Source organism: Sapajus apella, unplaced genomic scaffold, assembly GCF_009761245.1.
Source record: "Sapajus apella isolate SASKATOON/1434 unplaced genomic scaffold, GSC_monkey_1.0 scaffold27, whole genome shotgun sequence".
NCBI classification, from domain to species: domain Eukaryota; kingdom Metazoa; phylum Chordata; class Mammalia; order Primates; family Cebidae; genus Sapajus; species Sapajus apella.
In genome coordinates this window covers 4,090,549-4,097,961 of record NW_022436967.1, presented here as the reverse complement: position 1 = coordinate 4,097,961, position 7,413 = coordinate 4,090,549, and the positions used below count along the sequence as shown (strand labels likewise).

General features: G+C 36.0%; 1 pseudogene; it reads left to right on the top strand.

Moving 5' to 3' along the window:
• The first annotated feature begins 2,674 nt into the window (after positions 1 to 2,674).
• Positions 2,675 to 5,868, top strand: LOC116560747 (annotated as a pseudogene).
• Positions 5,869 to 7,413: the final 1,545 nt, after the last annotated feature.

Below are 7,413 nucleotides of genomic sequence, written 5' to 3'. Positions count from 1 at the left end.
GGGCGCATAAACAAAGTGGCCACGGTGGCAGGGATGGAGGTTACATATGGTGCAACAACATGGACTTCCACTCACAAAGGCTGACCTGACTTTGGCCACTGCTGGGTGCCCTATTTGCCAGCATCAGAGACCAACATTGAACCCTGGATATGGCACCATTCCTCAGGGTAATCAGCCAGCTACCTGGTGACAGGTTCATTATATTGGACCCCTTCTATCATGGAAAGAGCAGAAGTTTTTCCTTATTAAAATAGACACTGACTATTTTAATAGTGACTCCACGTATGGGTTTGCCTATCCTGCATGCAATGCTTCTGCCAAGACTACCATCTGTGGATTCATGGAATGCCTTATCCACTGTCATGATATTCCACACAGCGTTACCTCTGAAAAAAGTACTTACTTTACAGCTAAAGAAATGCAGCAGTGGGCTCATGCTCATGGAATTCACTAGTCTTACCATGTTCCCCATCATCCCAAAACACCTGGATAGAATGGTAAAATGATCATTTGAAGTCACCTTTATGAGGCCAATTAGGTGACAATACTTTGCAGGGCTGGAGCTAAGTTCTCCAGAAAGCCATACATGGTCTGAATCAGTTTCCAATATATGGTAATGTTTCTCCCATAGCCAGAATTCATGGGTCCAGGAATCAAGGGGTGGAAGTGGAAGTGACATCACTCGTCATCACCCCTAGTGATCCACTAGCAACATTTTTGCTTCCCACAACATTATGTTCTGCTCTTCTGCTGGCCTAAAGGTCTTAGTTCCAGAGGGAGGAACGCTGCCACCAAAAGACAGAACAATAATTCCATTAAACTGGAAGTTAAGGTTGCTACCTGGACATTTTGGACACCTATTACTTTTAAGTCAACAGGCTAAGAAGGGAGTTACAGTGTTGGATGTGGTGTTTGACCCACAGTATCAAGATGAAATCAGTCTATTGCTCCACAACTGAGGGAAGAAAGAGTATGAGTAAAATACAGGAGATCCATTAGGATGTCTCTTAATATTACCATGCCCTGTGATTAAGGCAAATGGAAAACTACAACAGCCCAGTTCAGGCAGGACTACAAATGTTCCCAGACCCTTCAGGAATGAAGGTTTTGGTCACTCCATTAGGAAAAAATTTACAACCTGCTGACGTGTTTGCTGAAGGCAAAGGGAAAAATAATACAGAAAGGGTAGTAGAAGAAGCTCATCATCAATACCAGATACAACCACGTGACCAGTTGCAGAAAGGAGAATTATAATTGTCATGAGTCTCCCTCCTCATTTTTTTAAAAACATGTTTCTGCATGTATACACTTCTACTAAAGAAATAAAATATCTTCATTTCATTTCCTTTCTCTTTTATGATGTGACATAACATTTATTGACTTCATGTCATCACTCAAGTACGGTTACCTTTATGTTAACACACCCAAATAGCATTTGGGTTGGGAATTGGTATATTTCCAGTTGTATGAAAGATAGTTGTATTATGTAAGACATAATTATGACCTTATTATTGTCTTATTTGAAGATTATGTATGATCTCAAGAGATGTGTATGGGTTCAAGTTGACAAGGGGTAGGTTTGTGATGGTTAATACTGAGAATCAACTTGATTGAATTGAAGGATACAAAGTATTGATCCTGGGTGTGTCTGTGATGGTGTTGCCAAAGCAGGTTACATTTGAGTCAGTGGGCTGGGAAAGGCAGATTCACCCTTAATCTAGGTGGGCACCATCTAATAGCTGCCAACAAATATAATACAGGCAGAAAAACATGAAAAGGCAAAACTGGCTTAGCCTCCCAGCCTGTATCTTTCTCCCGTGCTGTATGCTTTTTCCCAGGATCCCTGCCTTCAAACATTGGACTCCAAATTCTTCAGTTTGTGGACTTGAACTGGCTCTCCTTGTTCCTCAGCTTGCTGACAGCCTATTGCAGGACCTTGTGGTAGTTTGAGTTGAGACTTAAGAAACTCTCCATACATATATTCTGTCCTTCTAGAGAATCCTGATTAATACAACATCAAATACAATATTATGTAGTATTATATATTATTTTCTTAATTAAATATATATTCTTTATGTGTTTTTCAATTGTCAGAAGTGTTTTAGATTGCGAGTCTTTTGAGATTTTTGAATATTTGCGTATATATAATGAGATGTCTTAGGAATGACATCCAAGTCAAAACAGAAAATTTATTTGTGTTTTATATGTACTTTATGCATATAACCTGAAGGTAATTTTATACAATATTTTAAATCATTTTGCACATGAAACAACATTGTGCCTGTGTTTTGACTATGACCATCACACGAGGTCAGGTGTGAAGTTTTACACTTGTGGCATTACATCTGTGCTCAAAATGTTTTAGATTTTAGAGTATTTCAGATTTTAGATTTTTATATTCTTATATGCAGAATGCTACTTATCCTATACTTCAAAAATAAACTCAACCCACTCTGTACCTGGACATTAAAATAAATTTAATTACTCTATCTAATCACCATGATATACTAGGTGATTAAGAAAAAAGAACAAATTTAAATGTTTAAATTAAACTTTTTGTTTTGAAATGGCTACCTATAGAAAGTTACATAATAGGAGAACAGAATGCCAAAATCATCTAGAACAGTTAAAGCAAGCTTCACAACCATGAAAATATGTGAGTATCATATAAGGAATGAGAAAAGATTCTTCAGAGAAAAAAGGTAAGAGAGGTGAGACATTCTTTTATCAAATCTAGATGACACTATAGAATAGGACTTCAAAGTGTTATAACTTATTTTCAATCTTCCAATATGACGTTTTGACACTGACTAGTCTCAGATTTGAATCTGTTCTCTCTAACTCTATAGAGTCCATGCTCTCAATCTCAAAATAAGTGAAGTTACACAAAATAAAGCCTTATCCTTGAGCAAATAATGGATTTTTCAATATAAATATTTACTTTTCATGTCTGAGTTCTGCACAGCATTTTACCCATTGTCTTGTTCAAGAGATGCTAAATACTTGATATATGGTTTGAAATTTTATATAACTAGCATAAGTAGGCACCATAATAGATCAGTCCAATTTCATAAAGTTTTAATCAGTTATTACTTACTCTCGTAAACTGCTGTTTTCTCAAATTGCAAATGCTGTCTCTATCTACATATTTGATGAAGGAAACATTTCTACTAACATTTTTATTAAAGTCTGCATTGAAGTTAAACAGATTTAGTGCACATAATTATCAGCCTTGTTGTAGCTATAAAAAGGGATGAATAAAATCAATTTTAACATTTATCAGACTTGTGTCTGGAAATTCAATTTTCCGTAATTAGACATATAAATGTTTCTAAATTAATATTTAAATTTTATTTTCTTCTAAAATTTGGCTCTCTTCAAATTGGCCAAATTTTCCTACCTTATCAAAATTAAATTTTGAATAAATAGACGTGTTGGAATTTATAAGTACTGTTGTTCTAGACCAACATAGCAAAACACATAAAGTAAATAGACAACTACTGATTTTCTGAAAGAAAAACTTACCAATGATTATCAAATTAAGATTAATAAATTCATGTCAATCTCAGTTGTCAATAAGTATGTAAACGTCAATAATAGGAGATTAGGTCAGTTTTATTATGTTAATGATCTTTGTTCTATATCTCTTAATTAGAACTGCTAATCAGTTTAATAGTTGTGGTAATTCTTGTTGTGTTGATAATAAAACCTAAAGACTGTTAAGATTCTTTACTTCTTACTTTAAGTAGTTATAGGTGTATTTTCCTGGCCAATGTTATCTACTTGTGAATGTTGCTTCCAGAGCTAACTAAATTGCATAACCCTCAGGAGTGTACTTTACTTTTGATTATTCTTTCACCCTGAAAAACTGACTTTAAAGATTTGAATGATAATATGACCTCTCAAGTCCATAGATATATCCCATGGTGATAACAAGGAGAGACTGTTTTCTTACAACAGTCTCTTTTTCAAAAGAAATCTTGAGCTTTGATCTTTTGGGGCCCTGTTGCTGTTTATATTCAGAGACACAATATCATAGATCTACAGTGTTACAATTTAAAAATTCCCCTGTGGATATAAGCCAGGAGTAAAAATCCATAGCTAGCCAATCATATTGCATATATTTTAGACATGGAAGACATATAATCATCTCTTTATATTGAGTTATTCTCAATTTATTGCATACACAATGTACTCTTGCAGTATTGAATATAGACAACTTACATTTAATTTAATTTAAAGAAGAGAATTGCATTCCATACTCATTAAGTCATCCTGCAGGTCTTTGAAGAAGTACTAAATTTTGAAGTGCATAACTAGTGAGCCAATTTTAATTTAAACCAAGTGTGGCACGAAATAAACATGTGAATGGCAAACAGAAAGCTGTTAATTTGTGTGAGAAGTTAAAGTTTAAAAAAAAAAAAAACAAGATGATAGCTTTTTTGCAATGGGTTTGCTGCCAGAACACAGGTGTCATGAAAACTACCCCTAAAAGTGAAAATTGGATCGGAAAAGACTCATATCGTCATTGTCATCATTGGACATGCAGATTGGGGCAAGTCCTCCATTACTGGACATCTGCTCTACAAATGTGGTGGCATTGACAAAAGAACCACTGAAAAATTTGAGAAGGAAACTGCTGAGATGGGAAGGGGCTCCTTCAAGTATGCCTGGGTCTTGGATAAACTGAAGGCTGAGCGTGAATATGGTATCACTATTGATATCTCCCTGTGGAAATTTGAGACCAGCAAGTACTATCCGTCTATCATTGATGCCCCAAGACACAGAGACTTCATCAAAAACATGATTACAGGGACATCTCAGGCTGACTGTGCTGTCCTGATTGTTGTTGCCAGTGTTGGTGAATTTCAAGCTGGTATCACCAATGGGCAGACCTGAGAACATGCCCTTCTGGCTTACACACTGGGTGTGAAACAACTAATTGTTGGTATTACAAAATGGATTCCACTGAGCTACCCTAAAGCCAGAAGAGATATGAGGAAATTATTAAGGAAGTCAGCACTTACATTAAGAAAATTGGCTACAACCCCCACACAGTAGCATTTGTGCCAATTTCTGTTTGGAATGGTGAAAACATGGTAGAGCCAAGTGCTAACATGCTTTGGTTGAAGGGATGCAAGGTCACCTGTAAGGATGGCAATGCCAGTGGAACCATGCTGCTTGAGGCTCTGGACTGCATCCTACTATCAACTCGTTCAACTGACAAGCCCTTCCGCCTGCCTCTCCAGGACATCTACAAAATTTGTGGTATTGGTACTATTCCTGTTGGGTGAGTGGAGACTGGTGTTCTCAAGCCTGGTATGGTGGCAGCCTTTGCTCCAGTCAACATTACAACTGAAGTAAAATCTGTCGAAATGCACCATGAAGTTTCGAGTGAAGCTCTTCCTGGGGACAATGTTAAGAATGTGTGACAAGGATGTTTGTCGCGGCAACATTATTGGTGACAGCAAAAATGGCCCGCCAATGGAAGCAGCTGGCTTCACTGCTCAGGTAATTATCCTGAACCATCCAGGCCAAATCAGCACTGGCTATGCCTCTGTGCTGGTTGCCACAGGGCTCACATTGCATACAAGTTTGCTGACCTGAAGGAAAAGATTGATCTCCATTCTGGTAAAAAGCTGGAAGATGGCCCTGAATTCTTGAGGTCTGGTGATGCTGCCATCATTGATATGGCTCCTGGCAAGCCCACGTGTGTTGAGAGCTTCTCAGACTATCCACCTCTGGGTCACTTTGCTGTTCATGATACGAGATAAACAGTTGCCATGGGAGTCATCAAAGCAGGGGACAAGAAGGCTACTGGAGATGGCAAGGTCACCAAGTCTACCCAAAAAGCTCAGAAGAGTAAATGAATATTATCCCTAATACCGGCCACCCTGGTCTTCATCAGTGGTGGAAAAACGGTCTCCAAATTTTTTGTTTCAATTGGCCATGTAAGTTTAGTAGTAAAAGACTGGTTAATGATAACAATTCATCGTAAAACCTTCAGAAGGAACGGAGAGTGTTTTATGGACCACTTTGATTTTCTTTGTTGCATATGACAGTTTTAAGTAATTAGTTTTTAAAATTGTTACTTTTTAATGGAAACAACTTGACCAAAAATTTGTCACAGAATTTTGAAACCCATTTTAAAAAGTTTGAGAAAAATAAAAATAAAAAACCAAGATAATAAAAGCAGTTAGTTTGTGCTACTACAGAATGGAATCCACAATTCATATCCTGGGGGAGTGACAAACTAGTCATTTAATGCTATGTCAACACATGTATCTAGTCTTTCATTAGTAAACTCTCCTGCTGGTTTGTACACTGTCAGAAGTGGACCACCTACTGAAATTCATAGAGGTGTGGAAACTGGCATGGATTTAATAATTCTGTTTTGTTTAGCTGTCTTTCTTATCCTATTTGAAGCCATTTTTTCCTGCATTTTTAGAACAAGTATGTATTAGCTTTATTTATGAAGTAAATGTTTAAAATGTTTATGATTCAAATGACCTACTTTCCTCTTAATTCCTTAGAGCACTTTGAATATCCTAGCCAATCAAGGCTTCCATTTGCTTGTAAATTACCCATGCTTTATCTCTGCACACAGTCTGCCCACATCATCTGTGAATAAATAACCATAAAAAATAAATGGAGAGGAAAGACAACTGCAGCCATCTCCCTTTCTTTCTGAAAAGTGTTCTACTGAGATGTTGGTTAATGATCTAATCAGTAGTATAGATTCAAAGGATTTTTTCCCCTCCAGATCCACCCTCCCCTGGACAAACCTGTTCAATTTAAGTCTTTTCTTCTATTCAACGTTGCTTATAGGCAGTAAATGAGTAAATAAATATTTAAACAATAATACATGAAATCTATGAAACACAATTAAGTGAAAGTCCAGGAAATGCAAAGATAACTAGATATAAAAATTTTCAAGAATATAATATGATTTCCTCAAATATTTTCTAAACATAGTCAAGAATAAGATAAAAGCTGTCCTATATTTTGGTTTTAACAACCAAGGCCATATTTATTTTAGGAAATATTATGTTTCTTGTAAAATTAATTACTGGTATTACTTTTATTAATGGGAGTCATAATGACTTTTATACAAAACATGGAAGAAACATAAGAATTGTGTGGCTGTTTAATATTGTAGGTAGTAGTGTTTGTAAAATTAAAATGACTACTTCTATCACATATATGATCCTCATATAAATGGATAATTCCTCTTCTAATAAAACAATATTTATTTAAAGTATTTTGACTGTGGTTTTCTTGAAACTATGTTAAAGCCTATAGTGTTTTCTTTTTTTAGTTAAAGAACAATTTAGACATTTTTGCTTTTTTAAGAAACAATCAAATAAAAACGAGAGAGCTTAGTTAAAGGCTTTCAGATAAAGTCAAGGAATG